The sequence below is a fragment of the Camellia sinensis genome, chromosome 1 (genome assembly GCF_055761805.1).
Source record: "Camellia sinensis isolate YWXY chromosome 1, ASM5576180v1, whole genome shotgun sequence".
Classification (NCBI taxonomy): Eukaryota; Viridiplantae; Streptophyta; class Magnoliopsida; order Ericales; family Theaceae; genus Camellia; species Camellia sinensis.
This window is the reverse complement of record NC_138961.1, coordinates 19,296,397-19,320,070: the sequence shown is the minus strand read 5'-3', so window position 1 is coordinate 19,320,070 and position 23,674 is coordinate 19,296,397. Positions and strand designations below refer to the sequence as shown.

At 45.9% G+C, this 23,674-nt stretch overlaps 1 long non-coding RNA gene across 1 annotated transcript; it reads left to right on the top strand.

Moving 5' to 3' along the window:
- Window positions 1-675: 675 nt before the first annotated feature.
- On the top strand, window positions 676-6,378 carry LOC145792144 (uncharacterized). Its single transcript, XR_014331306.1, has 3 exons — window positions 676-2,737; window positions 2,871-5,544; window positions 5,626-6,378. It is a non-coding gene; the product is annotated as an uncharacterized LOC145792144 (long non-coding RNA).
- The last annotated feature ends 17,296 nt before the right edge of the window (window positions 6,379-23,674 follow it).

Below are 23,674 nucleotides of genomic sequence, written 5' to 3'. Positions count from 1 at the left end.
TATGCTAGTAAACAAGACAAGGGGTGAGAGGGTCACCCCTCTCTGATTTTGGTGCTCAAAACAACATAATAACCACTGAAAATCTGCTGGATTTCATTAGTCAAAAGGCCAAACAAAGATCAAAACAAAGGCCTTAATGCATGGCTCAAAACAAGATGAAATGAAGCATGCAAGGGGGTAGATGACCCCCAACAGAAAAATGATCTTAAACAAACATGTTAAGGACCTCAAAATAAGACTTTTTATAGTTTATGACAAAGCCCAAATATGATTGCAAATAGAGCTAAGATATGAAGCAAAATAAAGACAAAAAGGGGGAATAGGGTGTTACCCTTGTAGCCAAGAACTCCAGCAGCTTCTGGACCAAAAAAAGCAAACCTTCAACCTCTGAAAACAAGGTCCAAGGTGCTTAGGTTGATGGTGGAAGTGTGTGGTTGTGAGGTGGTGTGCAAAATGGGTCAAGAACTATGGACTTTGAACCCAAAATATAGAGATAGAGAGAGATATATATACGTATGCCTTCCAACAATTTCTGAACCCTCCACAAGGAAGGGGAGCTCTTCCTTTATAGACAAGAGGGTCCAAAGCTTCTTCAAGAAGCTTAAAACCAAGGTTAAACATCCTCCATACACGTGTATGGAGGATGCAATCTTTGGCTTCCAGCTGGCACAGCTGGCAACAACTCACAGAGACAAGACTGAGGGAAGCTGACCGACCAGTTCAGGTGGTCGGCCGACCAGTTCAAAAGGTCCAAGTTGAAGAAAGGTGGTTGGTAGCCCTAATTGGTGGTCTCCCAATTGAATACAAGCTAGTGGTGTGGTGGGAGACTAGCAATTGTGGCCCAAAAGTAAGGAAGACCAGCTACCTGACAAGAAAACCGGCCGGCGGGGGAAAAGTGGTCTCCAAGGATAAAAGGTGGTCTCCCACCCTTGTACCACCTTCCAAATAATGAAAACAAGGTCCATGCCAAAAATGAACCAAGACGGATGCAAAACGAGGGTTCGGAGGCCAAAACGCGCAGCCGAGTGCCCCAAAAACTGACTGTTAAGCATCGAAAGTGGCGTGCGACCACGAAGGTGGTCTCCCGGCCACAGTGTTCCTCTAGAGAGAGGAAACAAGGTGTGTGCCAAAAATCGGAGCAAACGGAGAAAGTTATGCAATCCCGAACCGAGGCGCATGGTCGACGGCTTCGAAAATCGAAAACTGGTCTCCAAACAGGAACAGTGGTCTACGACCACGAAAAGTAGCCTACGGCCACTGAGAGATGGTCTACGAGACATCTCCCTCCCTTCAAGAAGAGAAAACAAGATCTGATTTGCAAATCGAGGCAAAGCACAAAAGAGTCCCGAAGTCCGGAGGCAAGGCTCTCAACCGAAACTCCGTAACCTCAGAACGAGCACAATATGCGCAATCACCGAGCGCTCAATCGATGACGTCTGAGTCTTAAGGTCGGCCAAAAATAGGGTGTCTAAAATTGCCCCTCTTTGACAGAACTCGAAAGTCATAAGTGACGGGAGTGAATGTCAAAGCCCAGAGACGACCCATTTTTGACAAGGCCGAAGACTTTAGACAAACAGGCGAGATAAACAAGAGATGGGCCCGCAGGCGGTAGGGGCAAAATGCAAACGACATGCACAAAGCCGAACATAACTCATGATCATGCAAAACAGCAAACTGTAACGAAGCAAATATTCACAATAAATGCAACAGTTTTAAGTAAGAATGCAAAGCGAAACTACATTTCATGCAATAAGGATGTAAGAGAATTACAATTCTCGCTACGTCTCACACGGAGAAGATACAATACCTGCCTGGTTCGTCTGGTTGCACCAGCTACAAATGAACCATACATACAATATCGTGCCTACAAAAGAGAGAAACTTAACAAGCACAACATAGTTAGCAACATATGTTCAACGCTATATCGAACGCAGACAGACATGGTTCCGATGAAAAAGCATATCGCAATGCAAGAAGAAACGTGCGCGACAACGCAAATTAAGCATGGAGGTATGATGATACCAATAAAATGTGCACAACAATGCAAGCGATGTGCATAACAATGCAAGTGATGTGCATAACAATGCAGGATAAGTACAACTTCGAATGCATGTTTGAAACAAAACATTGAGCAAAGAAATGCAAGCCTCGACGAGGGAAACTCAAACGCGACCTCCAGTTTACCGCTCAGAGGGGTCGCAAAGTGTTCAAAAAGGATACACCTTGCTCTTGACGAGCAACAACGAGCCACGCGTCGAAGATTGGATTTGAAGTTCCCGCGGAGGCATTTCACGCCGGAAAGTGCACTTTCCTTATACTTTCTTGAGAGCTGAGGACTCCGATCACCACCAAAATTTGCAGGGAGAACAGAGAGGCATTGGAGACCACCCAGGAGGGCCACCGACCACCCTAGAGTGCCACCGACCAGGTTTGATGCAAGGGGGTGGTCGGCCTACCAGAAAAGGTGGTCGGCCGACCACTTTGCTAAAACAGGGACAGTTTAGTCCTTTTACATTCGGATCTTTAAACACACTTGGCCAAAACACTTTTGCTCAATAATTCAAGTTCGAAATTAGTCCCTCTTGCTTCCTAGACCATTTTCTCTCTTAGATCTGCGCTCTATACGCGTTTTCCAATGCCCCACGCAAAGTTGTTTCGCGAAATCTTTCAATTTTCTTCACTTTGGGCTGATTAAAATTTGATTTCGGAGCTTCTTTCTCCACTTTCACCACTTGAGGTAAGTTTGTCTCGATATTTGGAATATTTTCTCGGGAGTTGACTTTTGTTGACTTTTTTATTTCCTGAGAGTTGACTTTTGTTGCCTTTTTCTAATTTTGGCTAATTTTGCTCATTTTTACTCATTTTTGCAGATTTCTTGAAATGACGGGTCATTTCCCTCATGATGGAGGTCCTCCAGGTGCCGAGGGTGAGCCGGACATCATGTCATTGCCCCCGAGAGTTCGACCGTTTGACCCCGAGAGGTACGACCCTCCGAAGCATATCCTTCCCCCGAGTACTTTCTATCATTTTACCGATTTTGATCGACGAGCACCTACGGATCTCCTGCTATGGGAGCCGGAGTCTCACCTCTCTCACCAGGCACGAGAGGTACGTACTTCATTGTTACATTCTCTGCAATGAATTATGCATTTCTTGCGCATTTCCTATTTTCGCTATATATGTTCATCTGCTCATTTTGAACACATTCACACGCTGTTCGGTCCACCTGGCACACAGCTTGTTCTGAACGCTCAGTCTATAGCACAACATTCTGTTTGCATTTTGAACACACAGCTCTAGCACTTGAATTTTTGAACTCGCAGCTCAAACTTTTGTTGTGAACACGCAGCCCACATTTCTAAAATCTGAACACACAGCTCAAACTTTTTGTTGTGAACACGTAACCCACAGTTTTTGAAAGTTGAACACACAGCCCAAAGTCTTGATCGGTGAACACACAACCCACGGTTTTTGAAAGTTGAACACACAACCCAAACTCTTGATTGATGAACACACAGTCCACAGCTTTTGAAAGTTGAACACACATCCCAAACTCTTGGTTGATGAACACACAACCCACAGCTTTTGAAAGTTAAACACACAGCCCAAACTCTGGATGGTGAACACACAGCCCACAGCTTTTGAAAGTTGAACACACAGCCCAAACTCTTGATTGATGAACACACGGCCCACGACTTTTGAAAGTTGAACACACAGCCCAAACTCTTGATGGTGAACACACAGCCCACAACTTTTGAAAGTTGAACACACAGCCCAAACTCTTGATGGTGAACACACAGCTCATATACTTTATGTTGAACACGCAGCTCACACACTGTATCCGATTTGATTTGCACACAGCTTATACTTTCATTTTGAAACTGAATACATCTATTCATTCTGTATGCAGAGCTCCCAGAGGCCGTTCGTCATACGATTGACGAGGCAGGGTTTGGACCCTTCTGCGCGGGGCTGTCTCGCTACCCTGCGAGCAGGACCTTGATGGGGGCACTCGTGGAGAGATGGTGGGACACCACCAACTCTTTCCACTTCTCAGCTACCGGGGATATGACGATGACCTCGTTCGACTTTGCCATGCTGACTGGCCTTGATGTGGTCGGCCGACCGGTCCCCTACGACGCAGACATAGGCAAGTGGAAGGCGGCTTGGATTCATCTGTTGGGAGCCCGCCCGCCGATTGATAGATCTTCGGGTAGAGTCAGGTACACCTGGTTCTCCACGTAGTACAGGGGGACTACGTCCGAGACTCTCGAGGAGATAGAGCAGTATGCTCAAGGGTTTTTGATGTTTCTCCTTGGGACCACTTTGTTCTCCGACAGGGGGAACACGGTTGGACTGCATCTGCTCAGTGCTTTAGTGGACCTATCACAGGTCAGTCAGTACGACTGGGGTGGCGCCGACCTCGCTACCCTCTACTGCTATATGAGTGCAACCTCGCGCAGGCGGGGGAACATAGTTGGCGGCTACTGAAGAGCCTGGGAGGTACTTTCTACCCTCTTGATTTACATTCCTGTTTTTCATTAGTTGTACACTGCACACAGCACACCTTACATTCGGTATTCTACATTCTGCACTCAGCATTCTGTATTTTCCATTATGTATATTCTATATTCATATTCTGCACTCAGCATTCGGTATTCTCTGTACATTCTGCATTCTGATGGTTATTGCCCTGTTTTCCACAACTATGGGTTTTCGCATACTTTCCGATGCTAGCCCCGGAGCACGAGGTGGAGGTGCCTCTTGTGATTCCTTACTCGCTCGTATTTGAGGGCCAGTACCGGCCGAGGGCTCGGGAGACTCTGCCCTACCTGCGGCAGTTTTTTGATACGGTGCGGACGACCGAGGTAATTCAGAACTCTCAATTCTCCATGTTTTCATCTTTGATTCATCTTGCACATTTACGATTTCTAATAAGCTTATGCACTTGATTATCTGCAGATCACCTGGCAACCCTGGGCGCCCTTGGGTGGAGATACCCGATTTTAGTTTCCTGGGAGATGGGCCGCTTCTCGGTACAGGATCCTATTTAAGGGGCCAGTTGGCAGGGCCTGGTTTCTGGGGGACCACTTCATGTGCCAGACGATGGGCTACCCCGAGCAAAGTGTCCCCGTAGCACCTCTGGACGATATGCGGTCCACTGAGGGACTCACTCCCCAGGAGGTTGATTTGCCTATGTTGGGCACTGATGTAGTTCTACATTTGGAGAAGGGGGAGTACGCGACCTACCGTCATACATACTTGATGCCCCCATTGACAGGTGTCCGCACTCCCACTTGGAGGGCTACTGGCATGCCATCATCGAATCAAGCCCGGGCTGCAGATATCCCTTCGACTAGTAGGGCTGGCACATCGAGAGGTAGGGCTAGACTGGTTCCCCCGATTCCCCCGACTTATCAGCACGCCGGGTGGCCAGGTCTTCCGACCGAGTTGACTGGATGGCGATACGAGCCATCTTACCTGATTCCGATAAAGCCTCCTATGCCCAATCACCGATATGTCAGTGATCCTGACTCACCATCGGTATGTTCAACTGGTTTTCATTTACCACTCAAATACTTAGGCATTCATTTATTCATTGATGACTTGAGCTTGTATCTACAGCCTCCTAGGGAGTATACTGAGGGGTTGCTCGGGTTGGTAGCCTCACTCGAGGGCATGGTCCTGAGGAGAGAGACGCAACTGTTCATTGCCGGTGTTTCGGTACTTTTCAATTTTTTCGCATTTATCATACTTCTGATGACATGCTGTATTTAACCATTTCATTGCGTTGATTGATTGTATGTGTAGGGCACATCTAACACACACCATATTCAGACATTGTATCTGCATACACCCACTCTATGTAGCATTCTTGTCTCTGCATCTGATATATATATTGGCTAATGTATTCAAATTGCACTCTTGCTTTTCAGATGCCACCGCTACAGGCTGAGCCACAGGCTGGGCCATCCAGGCCTTCTTGGGGAGCTAAGAGAGGGGGTTTGACCCGCAGCCGAGGCGGACGCATAGTGCCTGTCATAGAAGAGGAGTCCAACGAGGAGGAGGAGTTTGCACATCCCCAGTCAGAGACATCCGTTGACAGAGAGGGTGACTCTGGTTCCGATTCCGATAGTGGAGATGATGCCGAAGAGGATTCCGAGGGCGGCGACTCCGATTCAGATGATGATGATGGTGTAGAGGTTGTTTCGTAGAAGAGGACGAAGAGGGCCTCTTATTCCTGCGCTTGATAGCACTGATGCAGCTGTTCCTGCTTTATTTGCCTTTTTTACTAGTAGTTGTAGCACATTGTACATTATTAGGCAGTTTTATTTTCTGTAAAACTTTTACCCTTGTTGTAAAATGTTGTAACAAAGGAAGCATGATGGAATGAAACAGCTTTTTTGAAAAAAAAGTGTTCTATTTTATGTTCTTAGCATCGCATCACATCATTTTGCACAAAAATGAGATTGAATGAAAATTGAGCAATGTGTATCACCAAGTCAGGTAGCGAACCAACGCAACAAACCAAATAACTTAACTCGCTAAGAAAAAACAACACCTTAGCAAGTTTACAACTCGATAAGCAAATCCCGACGAATGTTGATAAACAAAGAGTAACAACTTGACAGACAAAACTCAACAACACGATAAAACTTAACAACTTGATAAACTTAACAACTCGACTTGATGAGCCAAACTCAACAACAACTTGATAAACAAAACTCAACGACAACTCGATAAACAAATGCAATTCGGACAAAACGGGCGATGGAATGCGTCCGAAACAGAGGGAAACACAGGCCTTCGATATTCCCAACACATGGAAAAGCTAAGAGCCCTCTTCTAGAGACTAGGAAAAGACCAAATACCAAATTTTCCCCATGGCCGACCACTAGAGAGAGCTGACCGACCAGCTTTTTGCCTTGGAGACCAAAGGGGTGGTCGGCCTACCAGAAAAAGTGGTCAACCGACCACCTGGTTTGGCGACCACCAGATTTTTGACACATGTCCCTAAACAGTGCCTTATCCTCTATAAAAGTTCCAGCTTCGTGGTTCTTTCATTTCATCTCAATTTTGCATCAAAATGGAGGCATTCTTCATTGAAAATCTCGCAGCTTGGATAGCTACTTTAGACGGCTCGGAAAAGTAGAACTTCCGGGGCTTCGGCTTGAATGCACTATTCACGTTGAGCCGCACTCCGCTACATCTTCCCTTTCTCCATGCTGCGGTAAAGTTTTGGAATCCAGTAACACATGTCTTTAGCTTTGGTGGGCAAGAGGTGTGTTCTGCCTTCGAAGATTTCCAAGCTTTGATGGAATCCGAGCGCAACGACGAGATCTTGTCCCAACTCCGCTTTGGCCATACTCAAGCTTTAGGACGAATGTGTGGGCTCACTATGCATGACGCTCGGTCTTTGATCTGCAACGGAGAATTGGACATCCTTAGCTTGATTCAACGTTTTTCTGATTCCGGTGACCGTGGTGACCATCATTGGTAGGGCTTTCGACGACATGCCCTTTGCTTGTGCATGTTATCTTACTTTTTGCTTGCCCCGGGCTTCAACGGGTCTAGCGTTCGTCTGATTAAAGTTGCCCAAGGCTTGAAGGAGGGTAAGAGCTGTATTGTCATGACATTGGCCGAGACACTGATGCGCTTGGATGCTTTCCGTTGCCGAGAAAAAACCAGATTTGCGGGGAGTCCACTACTGCTACAGGTAATGTTTCCCTCCCTATCTCACATATATATTGCTCACATCACTCGGCCCTCAGGCTTGATTTTTCTCACAAAACCCTTTTCTCACTTTTCTCTCAACGTACACCTCTCTATTCTTTAATCTTTCATTTTTCATCCCTCCCCAAGTGTGGTTAATGGACAAGTTACAGATTGTGGACTCTTGCCCAGCATACTCGGCTCGTGGCTACTTCTTCTGACGACGCCTAGTCGATGCCCTTGATGAGGGACGGTGGTTCGACTGGATGTGCCATTTGTCCACAGACCGCATTGCTTGGCGTTGTCCTTGGCTCAATCTACCGGCAATGAGCTACAGCATGTCCTGGCAGACTGGGATTCAGTTGATTAGTCTGACGCACTGCGTGTTTTACTTTCCTTTTCGATTCCAGCGCCAGTTCGGCCATGATCAGACTTGCCCGCCAGAGGGGATAGAGTACCCTGCTGTGTTCCCGGTCCGAGGCGTACAGCTTGCTCGGTATGCCACAGCATTGAGGACGAGAGAACTCCTGGCCCCCGTTCTCACTTTCAGTCGCACTTTGTCTGATGAGTGCATAGATTGGCTCAACGAAGAGGCACAGATTGGGCCCAGCTTGGCATCAGAAGCTTCGACCAACTCTGGGAGGGAGCGCAGGAACACTTGACGTATCTATGCCCCGGATTTATTGCTTTATCAGTACTTTCAAGTTTTTTTTATGAATGTAATAAAAAAGTAACTTCAATTTGTATGCGAGAGCAGGAGGACTTTGTATTGAAATCAATGAAATTGAAGTTGTGGGTACTGAAAATTTTTCGTTTGGTCCAAAAATGGTCTAAGTTGTAAAAAGATTAATTTGAACAAAATCAACTTTTATTAAAACTTTTCAAAACCATTTTCGACATGGATCAGAACTGGACACGCCTGAGATCTGTCATTGAGATGCACAACCCTGGATTCCAGCAACTGGAAAGTTGCCCCTAGTCTTAGTAGCACTGCACCGGAGATCACAACTCAACTCTTGAATGCTGAATAGACAAAGATGACAGAGATGATCAAATGGACCAAGTTGATCGGGAAAAAGTTTATGGCTGAACTTCAGGATGAAGTTGTCTATGTATCCCAAAGATGGGAATCAAGCCTTACGTAGTTCAGGCTCGGGTTCACTCGAGTATTTTCACTCTTCTTTTACGCTCTAACATTTGCCAAGGCCGCCCTTTATGGGTTTTCAACATTGCGAGCTCAGTTTTTATAATTTCAAATTTTCTGTGCTCTAACTTTTGCCTAGGTCGCCCTTTCGGATTTTCGGCCTAGTGAGCCTCTCAGGGGTAATATTTCTTCAACTTGTCCATGTTGATCGGTTATGAGAACTCTAGGCCATCTAGGTCTATCAGAACGACAGCTCCACTTGACCAAATAGACTTAATGATGTAGGGACCAGTCCAATTGGGTCTGAACTTGCCCCTAGGGTCATAAATGGGGGCTTCGTTGCTTTGAGCACCAAATCTCCTTCTTTCAAATTCCGGGACTTAACCTTCTTGTTGAAAGCCCTGGCAATTCTTCGTTGATAACCTTGAACATGGTACAGTGCTTTCAGCCTTCTCTCATCAAAGAGCATGAGTTCCTCAAATCTGCTCTGCTGCCAATCTGACACTCAACCAGCACTCTTAATGACGGAACCTCAATTTCAATAGGTAGAACGGCCTCAATCCCATAAACTAATGAATACGGAGTCGCTCCAGTAGAAGTTCTAATTGAAGTCCGGTAGCCGCACAAAGCAAATGGCAGCTTATCTGGCTAGTCCCAATAGGTTTCTACCATCTTCTGCAAAATGTGTTTGATGTTCTTATTGGCGGCCTCGACTGCTCCATTGGTCTGCGACCGATATGTGGACGACTTATGAAAAGTAACGTTGTATTTCTCCAACAAGTCAATCACTTCCTTCTTGCAGTGGGAACTGTTATTTGAAATAATCTCGTTTGGGACCCCGTAGCGACAGATGATGTTCTTCCGGATGAATTTTGCAACGTGCGAAGCCTTCAACATCGCATAAGATTGGGCCTCGACCCACTTCGTGAAATAATCTATCGCGACCAGAATGAACTCATGCCCATTAGACACCTTCGGAGTGACGACCCCGATCTCATCGATTTCCCAAACTGAAAATGGCCATGGCGAAGTCATATTGTACAGCTTCGACGGCGGGATGTTCATGCGGTTTGTATGGATCTGACATTTGTGGCATCGCCGAACGAAACCGATACAATCCTCCTCCATGGTGGACCAGTAGTAACCCTGTCTGAGGATCTTCCGAGCTAACATTACCCCGTTCATATACGCTTCGCACTCTCCTCCATGGATGGCCTCCATTAAGAACTTCGATTCTTCGGCATCAACGCACAACTTATGCATTCCCAGATGACCTCTCTTATATAATTTACCCCCGCAGATGATGAACTGAATAGCCATTCTTCTAATTGCCCTTTTATCTTTGGCATTTGCCCCTGGTGGACACGCTTCTTTTTCCAAGAAGTTCCAGACATCGTAGTACTAAGGGTTCTCATCTTGAACCTTATCTATAGCAGCAATCGACTCGTAGGCCGGTGCAAACTTCTGGTCAATAATGATCGGACACATCCGGACTCCAAAAGGGATGTCTATCATGGAAGATAGAGTTGCTAGTGAATCTGTGAACCTGTTGTTCTCTCTTAACAGATGAGCAAAGTTTAGTTTCTCGAACCGAGGAATTAACAAGTCCAAGGTCTGGTGATATATTATCATCTTTTCTTCTTTGACTTTCTAATCTCCTTTCACTTGAGATACAACAAGATTCGAGTCTCCGATGACGTCCGATCGTTTTGCCCCTAGTTTCAGGGCTGCTTCTAAACCAGCAATGCATGCTTCATATTCTGCTTCATTGTTCGAGACTTTGAACTAGAGTTTGAAGGCTAGAGGGATATGGAAATTGTCGGGTGCTTATTAGCAACACTCCTATCCCATACCCGTATTGGTTTGACGCTCTGTCAAAGTACATTGTCCAAGTTTCGTCTTCGATATGCAAAATGGCCTTATCTGGGAATAAGTACTCAACTGCTTCACCTCTTTCCATTGGATGATCGGCTAAGAACTCCGCTACCGCTCTTCCCTTGACTGACTTGCGCGTCACGTATTTCAAGTCAAATTCGGAAAGCAAAAGCAACCAACGAGCTAGTCTACCCGTAAGTGCCGATTTCTCGAAGAGATATTTGATAGGATCTAATCTTGAAACCAACATTGCAGAGTGAGCTAACAAGTAGTGTCGCAGCTTCCTGGTAGCCCATACCAAGGCTAAGCAAGCCTTTTCCAACAGTGTGTAACGGGTTTCATACTCCAACATCTTCTTGCTCAGATAGTAGATAGCCCTCTCCACCTTGTCCTTAGACTCTTGTGCGAGCATGCAGCCCATTGTAGTCTCAGTTACTGAAAGATACAAAATCAACGATTTTCCCGGCTCGGACGGTGACAACATGGGTGGGTTCTGTAAGTATTCTTTGATCTGTTCAAAAGTAGCTTGGCATCGGCCGTCCCATTGGAACTTCTTTCCTTTCTTCAGGAGACCAAAAAGTGGTTCACAAGTCAAGGTTAATTTTGAGATAAACCGTCTTATGAATTGCACTTTACCCAAAAAGCCTCACACCTCCTTTTCAGTCCTTTGTGGTGGCATTTCTAAGATGGCCTTGATTTTGGAAGGGTCGACTTCGATACCTCTCTGTGTAATCAGAAACCCCAGTATTTTCCCTGCTGTAACACCGAACGTACACTTCTGAGGATTCAGTCGCAACTGAAATTCTCTAATCCTTTGGAAGAACTTTTGTAAGGCGGTGTAGTGGCCCTCTCTTTCTTTGGACTTGACAATCATGTCGTCCACATACACCTCAACCTCTTTGTGGATCATGTCGTGCAATATTGTGGTTGCGACCCGTTGATATGTAGCTCCAGCATTCTTCAACCCAAATGGCATCACCCTGTAACAGTAAGTCCCCCACGGGGTGGTGAAAATAGTCTTCTCTCGGTCTTCAAGTGGCATCACTATCTGATTATAGCCCAAGAATCCATCCATGAACAAAAGCAAAGCATGCCCCACTGTGAAGTCCACTAACTCATCAATATGCGGCAAGGGAAAGTCATCTTTCGGACTGGCTCTATTCAAATCCCTAAAATCCACGCATATCCGGATCCTGCCATCCTTTTTCAGCACCAGAACAATGTTGGCCAACCAAGTTGGGTATTCGGATACTAGCAGGAACCCTACATCAATTTGCTTGGTGACCTCTTCTTTAATCTTGAGGGCCCAATCCGCACGGATCCTTCTGAGTTTCTGTTTAACGGGTCGGGCCTCTGGGTCAAAAGGGATCCGGTGCTGTACAATCTCAGGATCGATTTTAGGTATGTCTTCGTAGGACCACGTGAAAATATCTTTGAAATCTTTTAATAAAGCGACTAAGCGCTCGCGTTCCTCCGAAGACAACGTGGACCGATCTGGACCAGCCATGCGTCCTCCTCAGTACCAACATTAACAGTAGTGATTTCATAAATTAAAGGTTTAACAAATCTTTCATGCTCTTAATCAATTAAACGTTGTAAAATCGGAGGAATTTTTTCCCCGTCGTTTTCATCAAAATTTTGAAAGTCCTGATTAATATAATAAATCAAGGGCACAGAAAAGTACTCAGAAACCACATCCATTCCATTCTCATTAAGCATTTCCAAATCGTCCGATTCTTCTGTTACAATAGACTCAAAAGAGAAAGAAAAAGACGACCTAGACAGGACTGTGGCATCCGGGTTATCACCCCCAAGGATACCGGACTCAGACTTAGATGAGCTGGAACCTTATTTCAACTCAACAGATTTGGTGGAATCAGATTCCGGCTCGCTACCTGACCCGGTGTTGCTTGACAAAAATCCCTCCTCGTACTGCCAGATGAGAGAGGGTGCGATGGATACATCCAAAATGTTTGATGGTAGGCCCGCAGCCGTTTCATTCCCGATCATGGACACCGAGAAGTTATCCCGCAAGCACTTCTGTTCGATCGGAAGATCTGAAAGTAGACAAGCCAGCGCTACCCCCATTTCAATTTCGGTGCTCTCAGAATCCACATTTTTACATTGCTCAACCTCAGCTGATGGGTCTGTCTGCTCCTCGGCAACATCATCCCCGGATAACTGCAGGTCGAAGAAGATCTCAAAACCTGGCATGCGCTTGCTCTCTGCATTCAACCATGGCTCTGGGAAGCCACAGAATGGAAAATCCTCTCCCTCCCGGACGAAGCGTTCGTTTAGGGTACCCTGAATGGGTCAGTGCATTAACTCATATGGCTTCCCTGCCTGCTTTGCTCTGGCTCTTCTAGCCATTTCCTTGCCCTTCCTCACTCAGTCCTCTTTGGTGGGCAGATAACGCAAGCCAAAAGTATACGGGTTGTGCGGCACTTCGGCCGATACTGCGATGCCCTTCTGGGCACTTTTTCCCAATCCCATCCTAGGGACGTGTTGAAGCTTATTCATGAGGTATATTGATTGTGCGCTAACATACACCCCCTCATCAACAGCCAAGATGTTTTGCACGACTCGAGCCTCAGCCAGAGTAAACCCCGATAAGAACACATCCTCCGTGCCGTGCTCGATTTCTAAGACTGGTGCAGACACCTTCGGCGGCGGATGGATTGATGAATTTTCAAAAACTATAGCCACCCCCTTCCCGTGAGGGTATTTCAATATCTGGTGCAAGGTGAAAGAAACTGCCTTTACCTGGTGCAACCACGGTTGCCCCAAAAGTAGGTTAAAGGTTGCGGAAACGTCCAAGACATGGAAATTGATCTCGTGTTGTCCTGGACCAACCTGGGTTTGAATTTTGACAGTCTCCATCACTTGCCTGCTTGTGTTATCATAAGCCCGAATCACCAGGGCAGTTGGCACGAAGTCTGCGAGCTTCAACCTGATTGCATATGCCGTCCTCGACGGGCACACATTAATGGCGGATCCCGTGTCTACAAGAACCACCGGTACCCACTTGCCTCTACATTCCACAGAGATGTAGAGAGGTTTGTTGTGATTTGTGCCCTCAGGCAGTAGTTCTTTGTCAGAAAAGGTTAATGTCAGGGACCCTCTTCCCGAAAAAACCAATCCAACTAGTTGTTCAGGCGTGGTGTCTATTGAGAGTTTGGCCTTGTCCATTGCCGATAAGACAACTTGTTTGTGAACACGTGAAACCATAAGCAGTCCCCAGATGGAGATGTCTGCTTGTATCTTTTTCAATTGTTTAAGTACGACCTCATCTTCGAGTTGCTTCTCTTTTTGTTTCTTTGCCTCATTGTCCTTCCCGGACGCTTCTAGTTGATCTAGATGCGGGGGCTTGAAATACTGCCCGCTCCTGGTCATATGATCGACTTCGCCGATGTACCAAGTATCATCAGGTTGATTGCTCCTCCAATCCTCATCCGTGTGGGCAAGACATAGATCATCGTCTTCCCATCACATTTCATCGGCAGCCAACAGACACCTGTCCGGCTCCGTTACCACTGTCCTTGTACTCACGGTACCTTCTGTGCATGTGCTCGCAGCACCTTCTGTTCTTATGCACACAACATTTTCAGTCTCCACAGGGGCCTTGGCTTTTCTGGCTCTCTCAGAGTCTTCAATTCCTTTCCATTCTGACTGCGTTAGTGCAGTTTGCTGTTCAACACTTCCTGTATTCAAAATGCCCAAATCCCGAGCGAAATCCTTAGCACTGGCGCTCTCCGGCGACGCATTCTGATCTCCGACCCTTCCGGCCACAATTGATGTCCTTGCCCTAACGGACCCTTTTCCAGCTGAGGTTCTTCAACAATATCTGGTTGGTCGTCAAGCCACCCCGTGACCTCTGCTGACTCCTCAAAATTGAACCAGTTGACTGTCATGTCCCCCGGATCTTGTTCGTTAAAAATCTGAAGGTCAGCCATGTCCTCCTCCAGAACTGCTAAGTCGTCTACCCTCTGACCAAGTCCGCCCCCCCTGTACTACACAAATCTCTGCCCCTGCTGGCAATTCAAAGTTTGGCCTAGCCTGGCCCACTGATGCAATATAGCCATTCGGATTGTATACCTCCTCAGTAAAGCTCACAACTTCCTCAGACTCTAACTCAACAATCCCATTCTCCTCTAAAGTCATCCATGTTCTGTCTTTGACAGTCACCACCATTGGTTCAGGTTGGGCTCGGGAGATGTCCAACATGCACAAGTCAGTGCTGTCGGGAAAGAACACCTCCGGCTTAGGCAGGTGGGTCGGGGTGATATATATGCTGGGGTCGTATGACATGACTCCGGTCTGGATAAAGTTGATGCGTTTGGGAGGTGGAGCTTGGTTGTGTGGTGGGAGAGGGTTGGTTGTGACATTGGGTTTCTCTGGAGGCACAATCACCCTATTATCAACGAGATCTTGAATCTCATGACGTAATCGGAAGCATTGGTCGATGTCTTGACCGTGTTGTTGGTGAAAGGCGCAGTATTTGGCTGGGTTATGGGAGGGGGGAAGTGGATTTGGCAATGGCCTCGGCTCCAGGGGCTTCAAGTGCCCTTTCCTGATTAAAACCCCTAGTGCTTTGGACAGGGGCATATATAATGGGGTGAAGGTTCTTTGGCCACGAGGTTGGTATTTGGTTGTTTGTGGGTTGCTACTGGACGCACCGGTGAAAAAGGTAGCTGCAAGGGCTCTTGAGGGGGAGTGATGGTGACCATAGTTACTTCTGTGGCTCTGGCATTCGCAGCACTACTTGTGTCTGCATTGTTGTTTTGGTTGAAGGTTCTCCTGGGTTGCTTTTTGTCATTGTCAATCAAGCCCTGCTTCAAGGCATCCTCGATCTGTACTCCCATCTTATGCAGATCTGAGAGGGTAGGGAAGGGGAGCACGATCATTTTCTGCATCAGTTTGGGTTAGAGGTTGCGCACAACCATCCGTATTTGATCCTTATCCATTGGCCTAAGGGTCATCATCGAGGCCTTGGCCCTCCAGCGGGTTACGAATTCAGAAAAGCTCTCCTTCGACTCCTGCCTAGTCGTCTCGAGATCACGGATTGTAATCTCGATTTGCGTGTTATAGGAGTACTGTGCAATGAAAGCCTCGGCCATCTCATCCCAGTTCCGCTTGACATCGTCTTCCAATTTTGTATGCCAGATGGCCGCCACACCCAACAGGGTTCGGCCAAACAATGAAAGCTTTTGTAGTCTGGTGAGGCCCATCGGCCTTAGTATGTTCGAAAACAAACGTAGATACACCATGGGATCCCCGAACCCGTCAAAGCAATCAATTTGTGGCATCTTGAATCGATCTGGCAGCGTCACAGCCACGTCGGTATACCCGTTCTCAATGTCTGGGATGAACTTTACCCCTTGGGATTTCTTGAACAACTTTTTAAGCTTGCTCAACTTCAACGCTGTAGGGTCCACCTCAAACTCAAAGGGAGAGTCCGGTTGATTGATAGGCGTAGGTGCCTTGGATAGTTGAGGTAGAATCGGGGGCGAAGCCAACCCTGTTGGGATGTCTGTATCCTCCAGGATATTCTGGACATTTGGTGTCTCCCCGAGTAGTGGGACCCTTGGTACGGGAAGAGCTTGGTGTGAAGCAGATGCTCTGGTTTGCTATTGTAGCCGGGTAATTAGCTCTGCCTGTTGAACCATGACAACGGCCTGCAGTTTGGCAAATTCTACTTGACGAACAGCGTCCTCCTGCATGGCTTTCATGCTCTCCTGGAGTTGACACACCATTTCTTCCATCCCTGACATACTGCCCTGATTTATCTGAACTGCCGGTGTATCTGCCTCTGTAGTAGACTCAGAAATCCCAACCTAACTGTTCAAAGACCACTGATCTGGCAATCTTGGTACCGATACACTGTGCCTCACTGATCTCCGTCTAACAACTGGGGGTAAAAAATAGAACACTGGTTGTTCGCCTACCAAATCCTCAGATCGATGGAGTCAGCGACCTCTAGTCCAAAGTGTTTGGGGAATATCTGCTTGGTCGAAAGCAATTGTGCTAAACTACCTAGCAAAAAGATAAATAAAGCAATAATAAAGAAATAAACAACCAGACAAACGGACAACATAACAGCGTAAATAAACACACAACACACAGTTGGGCATCACAACACACAGTTGATAAGCTGAATAGACTGTTCTCAAACACTGATCATTGTTCCCAAATCACTGCCCCCAAAACTGAATCTGATACCCGCAGATAATTGATTCCCAAAATACCGAACTGGTGCCTGCAGGCCTGATACCCAAACTTATAAACTGATACGTGCATTCCTGTAGAGACACACTCTAAAAGCACATAACAAACAAGTGAGAGCCAAAACACCCCTATGTTGGGGTAGGGTTTCCCTGTCCTATTTTTTCAGGAGCTAGGGTTTCACTACGCACGCAACGGTTTGAAACAACCTATAATCGGGTAAACAACCTATCCTAGTTTGGAATGGTCACTGCGGATTCCGAATATGCACTAGGTCGAATGGTCAAAAGGGTGCCCCGGTAAAAACCGGGGTTTGTGTCCCATCGTGGCAGAGCCCGTAACCGGTCAGCCTTATGGCACGCTTCTCGAAGCGAGCCTCCTATAAACCGTTCAGGAATAGCAGATGGCAAACACGGTGTCCTAGGCGCACCAATGCAAAGAGACACATAAGTGTAGTCAAAACAAGATATTATGAGTTCGAGTCAAGTTCTCCAAACTCCCCAGTAGAGTCGCCAGAAACTGTAGACGTCCCCGAACGTCCCGGGAGGGAATCTCGTTTTGTTCATTGGGCATACTACAGTTCGGACTCGATGTCACGGTCCTATATCTAATCTCATAGAGTGCAATGCAAGACCGATGAATCATCAAAGAGTCCAAATCCGACAAATCGTTTTGAAAAACTGATTTTTAGAAAGAAGTACCAAACATGGACTGTTTTGCCAGATACAGAGTCGCCACCTAAATATTTTATTTTTGGAGAATTTAGAAAACCCTGACTCGTGCCTAAGGCCACGTGTCCGTCATCACCAAAGTTGCCTCGGTTCGGGAACTTGGGTACGATTGGGGAAGGTCACTTCGTGAGCACCCTCGCTCGCCCGATCAAAGATCGGCCTTTACTAACCATGATATCAAGTTTTGAAAACATTATGTGCTCTTATTCCGGTTATTAGCCTAGAATTACTATGTGATGTGCGCAGTATACAAGTATAGACTGGATCGCCTGAGTTGGAACAAAACATTTCATGTTCATTTTTGAAAGCGGTTTGCTACTCGCAAGTAGGTTAAAATGCGGATTTTGCCACCCTCAAGTGGGCTTAGAAAACATGGTGATTTGCCATTATCTAATGGGCTTAAAACTCGTAATCAATGAATTGTTCTAATTCAGATAATCCAACCTTCACCCACAGGCATTCAGGCAGTTATATCACATAAGCACTTTGCCTCATGGTAAGCATGCTATCATGGCAGTCACTCACACACATGCAAGGATGCTAAAGCATAAACACTTACCGAGTACTCCAAGCCAAAGAAAGAAGCTAATTAGAAATCATGCATGAATTCTAACTATACTGAGATGCCTAATGCAACACATACAGGTATGCAACTAAGATAGGCTTGGCTATTCTAAGATGGCATATGAAATGCTACAAAAATCATGTATTCAACTTGGAATTGAAATAGGATGCGGTTAGTATGATGCGCCGAGCCCGGTGCATGCAAAACAGATAAATGGATGCAAACATGTGAACATGAAGGATGCTAATTGAAACATGCCCTAATCTAACCATCAAAAGCTAGTAAATAAAAGGGAGAAAGACGTGGGGTTGCAAGACATTCACGCACGCATGCACACTTATTACAACATTGCCCTTCTCAGAGGGTCCGAATAAATAATATAGAATCGAAGTAACTAATTATTACACAATACTAGCTAATTAACAAATTAACTAAACTAGCATGTCAACTAAATGAAAGTGGGCTGCCTCGGCTCTGTTTTGGATGACAATGGATGCATGCATGCTCGAGTCGCCTTGCCGAGAAATCCATCACGATGCCCCGACTCGCCTTTGTTTGCAATTGAACTCAGAAATTTGTACAAAGCTCCAGAAGGCTGAAACTCCACCCTGGGAAGCTGTGGAAAAGCTGCCGACCAGCCCTTGGCCTGCGAGACCACATGCCGACCACCTTTTGTGGTGGAGACCAAAAGAGGTGGTCGGCCTGCCAGAAAAGCTGGTCGGCCGACTAGTTTCTGCTTCCTGTTCTTGGTTTTCTACAACACAAAGTAAAAGAGAGGCATAGCAAGGTATTTTCAACAAATGTGCACATGACCACTCTCCCCATCATTACATAAGCTCCAGGGAGTGTAGTCCTTGATCCTCGTGCCATCAATCATGCATCCCGATACATGATGGCCGAGGAGTCAGATTGCACGACTTGATGTAAAATGAATGCACAAATGAACACAATAAGGCCTAAACTCCATCATGGGTAATCCGGAGTGTCGGCGACCGAGAATCGAGGCACGTTTCGTCACTTGGAGTATGAAATGTCTCTCGTTTTCCGTGTTTGGACTAAACCCTATTCCAAACACAATGCAATATACATGGAATGGCATGGCATGCAAACACAATGCAACAACTAGCATGCAATCCTAAACGAAATGCAAATAAGACATGCAAACATGCAAGGAAAGACATGCAAAGGTGCAACTAGCATACGCAATGCTATGAACTACAAATGGCATACTCAATGCACATGACACTATATGGCATACACAATGCACATATGACGATGGACATACACAAATGCATAATCAAGGCATACACAATGCGACGATCAAACATGTGACAACATGGACATGGCATACGTAATGCAAGATGGACTTAAACTAAAATGAATGGGCCTCAGCCACACCCAAATCAGTGGCCAAACATGATGAAATTAAAGGCAGGAACACTCATGCAAACATGCCCAAAAACGAGGCATACAAGCACGCCTCTCAAACGCATTTAAAGAGTGGAAAATATGGGAATATGACATACGTGTAAGCTCTGAAATATGATGCACAATGGCCCCAAAACATGGAAACACCTCAACATAAGCATGCAATAGGCTCCAAAACTCAAAGCTAGGCAAGGGTATTGAACTACAACTATGCATAGCAAGCATCATTCGACTATGAGGCATAAAAAACAGAGCAACGGCAGTCCAAAACATGCACAAAATCAGTTTAAGGCATGGCCAAAAAGTGCTAGGATCAAAGGCCAAAATAACATGCAACACAAGCTAGTGAAGAGGGTTTACACTACAAGTATATGAAGCATTCAAGAGGCCACCAAACCAGCAAAATTCAGAGGTATGACATGCCAAATAAAGCCCAAAAACCCACTAAAACATGGTCTATGCATGCAAAAATGATAGGCTCCTTTGATAGGCTATAAAGAGGGTTGTTTTACACATGCAAGATGGACACCCAAAATGGAAAAATAGGCTCTAGACAGAGCCTATTCAGGTCCTAAAACCCACCAAAAATGGCCTGATACATGGCTTGAAAGCATGCAAATAAGGGCTCCTTTATTAGGCCAAATATGCTAGTAAACAAGACAAGGGGTGAGAGGGTCACCCCTCTTTGATTTTGGTGCTCAAAACAACATAATAACCACTGAAAATCTGCTAGATTTCAGTGGTCAAAAGGCCAAACAAAGATCAAAACAAAGGCCTTAATGCATGGCTCAAAACAAGATGAAATGAAGCATGCAAGGGGGTAGATGACCCCCAACAGAAAAATGATCTTAAACAAACATGTTAAGGACCTCAAAATAAGAATTTTTTTAGTTTATGACAATGCCCAAATATGATTTCAAATAGAGTTAAGATATGAAGCAAAATAAAGACAAAAAGGGGGAATAGGGTGTTACCCTTGTAGCCAAGAACTCCAGTAGCTTCTGGACCAAAAAAAGTAAACCTTCAACCTCTGAAAACAAGGTCCAAGGTGCTTAGGTTGATGGTGGAAGTGTGTGGTTGTGAGGTGGTGTGCAAAAGGGGTCAAGAACTATGGACTTTGAACCCAAAATATAGAGATAGAGAGAGATATATCTATGTATGCCTTCCAACAATTTCTGAACCCTCCACAAGAAAAGGGAGCTCTTCCTTTATAGACAAGAGGGTCCAAAGCTGCTTCAAGAATCTTAAAACCAAGGTTAAACATCCTCCATACACGTGTATGGAGGATGCAATCTGTGGCTTCTAGCTGGCACAGCTGGTAACAACTCACAGAGACAAGACTGAGGAAAGCTAGCTGACCAGTTCAGGTGGTCGGCCGACCACTCCCCATGGTCGGCCGACCAGTTCAAAAGGTCCAAGTTGAAGAAAGGTGGTCGGCAGCCCTAATTGGTGGTCTCCCAATTGAATGCAAGCTAGTGGTGTGGTAGGAGACCAGCAATTGTGGCCCAAAAGTGAGGGATACCAGCTACCTGACAAGAAAATTGACTGGCCGGGAAAAAGTGGTCTCCAAGGAGAAAAGGTGGTCTCCCACCCTTGTACCACCTTCCAAACAATGAAAACAAGGTCCATGCCAAAAATGAACCAAGACGGATGCAAAACGAGGGTTCGGGGGCCAAAACGCGCAGCCGGGTGCCTCGAACATTGATTGTTAAGCATCGAAAGTGACATGCGACCACGAAAGTGGTCTCCCGGGCCACAGTGTCCCTCTAGAGAGAGGAAACAAGGTGTGTGCCAAAAATCGGAGCAAACGGAGAAAGTTAAGCGATCCCGAACCGAGGCGCACGGCCGACGGCTTCGAAAATCAAAAACTGGTCTCCAAATGGGAACAATGGTCCACGACCACGAAAAGTAGCCTACAGCCACTGAGAGATGGTCTATGAGACCTCTCCCTCCCTTCGGAAAAAGATAATAAGTCCTGGTTCGCAAACCGAGGCAAAGCACAAAAGAGTCCCAAAGTCCGGAGGCAAGGCTCGCAGCCGATACTCCGTAACCTCAGAACGAGCACAACATGCGCAATCACCGAGCGCTCAATCGATGACGTCTGAGTCTTAAGGTCGGTCAAAAATGGGGTGTTTATAGAATGCTAATCATCTACTTAAAGAGAAATTTAACTCTATGATGTGATTTTCGATCGAAATAGATGATTAACGTTTTGGTTCTGGCATAACTATGTTCAAGATTAAGCATAAAACATCTCCCAAATAATTGTGATCACACATTGGTGTAGGCAGCGGCATGGGGAGTTGTAGATGGCTTGGCATTAGTGGTGTAGGTAATCCGTCGGCTAATGGGATTGTGGAGTCTTGTACATTTTTAGAAGATATTATATTGCCAAAATGAAATCCAATTCATCATCAATCATAGGATTGTGGAGTCTTGTACATTTTCATAAGATATTATATTGCCAAAATGAAATCCAATTCATCATCAATCAAATGTTCATCTTAGACCCCTCTTGTAGCTGCCATGGTTAGAACTCTTGTTTTGTATTTTCTTGTAACTACTTTTTTTTGGGATCGGGGATCCCACCCAAGACCTTGCAGAAAATATACCAAGCAGTAAAACACATCCACACTCAAGGAGACACCATATTTAACGTGGTTCGGCCTCAATGCCTACGTCCACGGGAGAGGAACCAGTTATCACTATAACAATGGAGAGATTACAGAAAGATTAAAATAGAGGAGGAGCTCACACTATCCTCACTCACCTACTCACCCGTCTCCCTCGCTCACACCGAGAGAGACGATCTCTCTGCCTCACATCTCTCAATCTTTCTTTGTTTGCTCTCTCTCTCTCTCATTTCAACCCCTCCTCCTTACCTCAATTTATACATAATTGACGGAGGATGTGATTGGTCACCACTTACCCCCTTCCATTAGCTTGTGGGTAGGACCCACCCTCGCCATCTTAGTGGGTTGGAGTTGGTGAGCCACCCTCACCATTATCTTCCCATAGTGGCAATGGGTTGATATCCAACAAATCACCCCATCAACCCATGTGAGGTGATCCACAATAGCACCCACTGCTGTTAATCTTGTCAAGCTCAAATTTCAGTATAGTCTGTATCTCCTCACAGAGACGTTTGCATCCCCTAAAGCTAGAGATAAGACACTAGAGATACAAAAGGAGAAGGGAATCCCACATCTTCAACTCAACTCACACCACTCTCTGATTTGGAGAGAGCCTATGCTCTTATCTCCCACAGATCTCTCCCATGCTTCCTGTCTCGGATGTTTTCACTTGTTATGCTTAAAGTTGCACAACCAAGGTATTTGGCACCCCTTAATTGGATATCTTGCACCCCCTACCAAGGTTGCCCTTGACTGACAGGCATCACCTCGCACAACCAGTTATTAGAGCAACAGAAAACTCATCGTTTGTTTTATCAACATCCTCGATTTTCTTTGCTCGGAGCTTTTCCTCTGAACTATCAGCATTTGCCCTCTACACTTTTGAACAACCTCCTAGCATTTCCACATGCACTCGTTGTTTGTGCCTTTGCAATCCCTGATTTGTTGTTCAGTAGATTGATGGTTGACAGTAGCTTTATTTGTCAAAGCATCGTCAGCTATGCAATTCCTTGCATAGTGCTCGCACCCATGGCTTCTGGTCTCGCTGCGTCGAGCTCACTTGAGAGATTTGCATCAATTCTATCCTTCGTTGCCACAAAACTAAAGAAACCACCATAGAGAAAAAGACTTGCCACACCCTGGTGCGCACTCTTGCATTTTATCCATCTAAATTTCTTTGCCTGGAAGTTCCTGTGAACTTTCAATAACCCGTTTCTACATACTCTTCTCGCGCCTCTGTACGACACTCTAGCATACCCTTGTACTGCTGCACGTCTGCATTTGTGCTTCTGCGCTTAGTATGCTCCTCTGCAACTATTATACTATACGTTCACATACCACCAGTACCTACTCGTATGCAGTA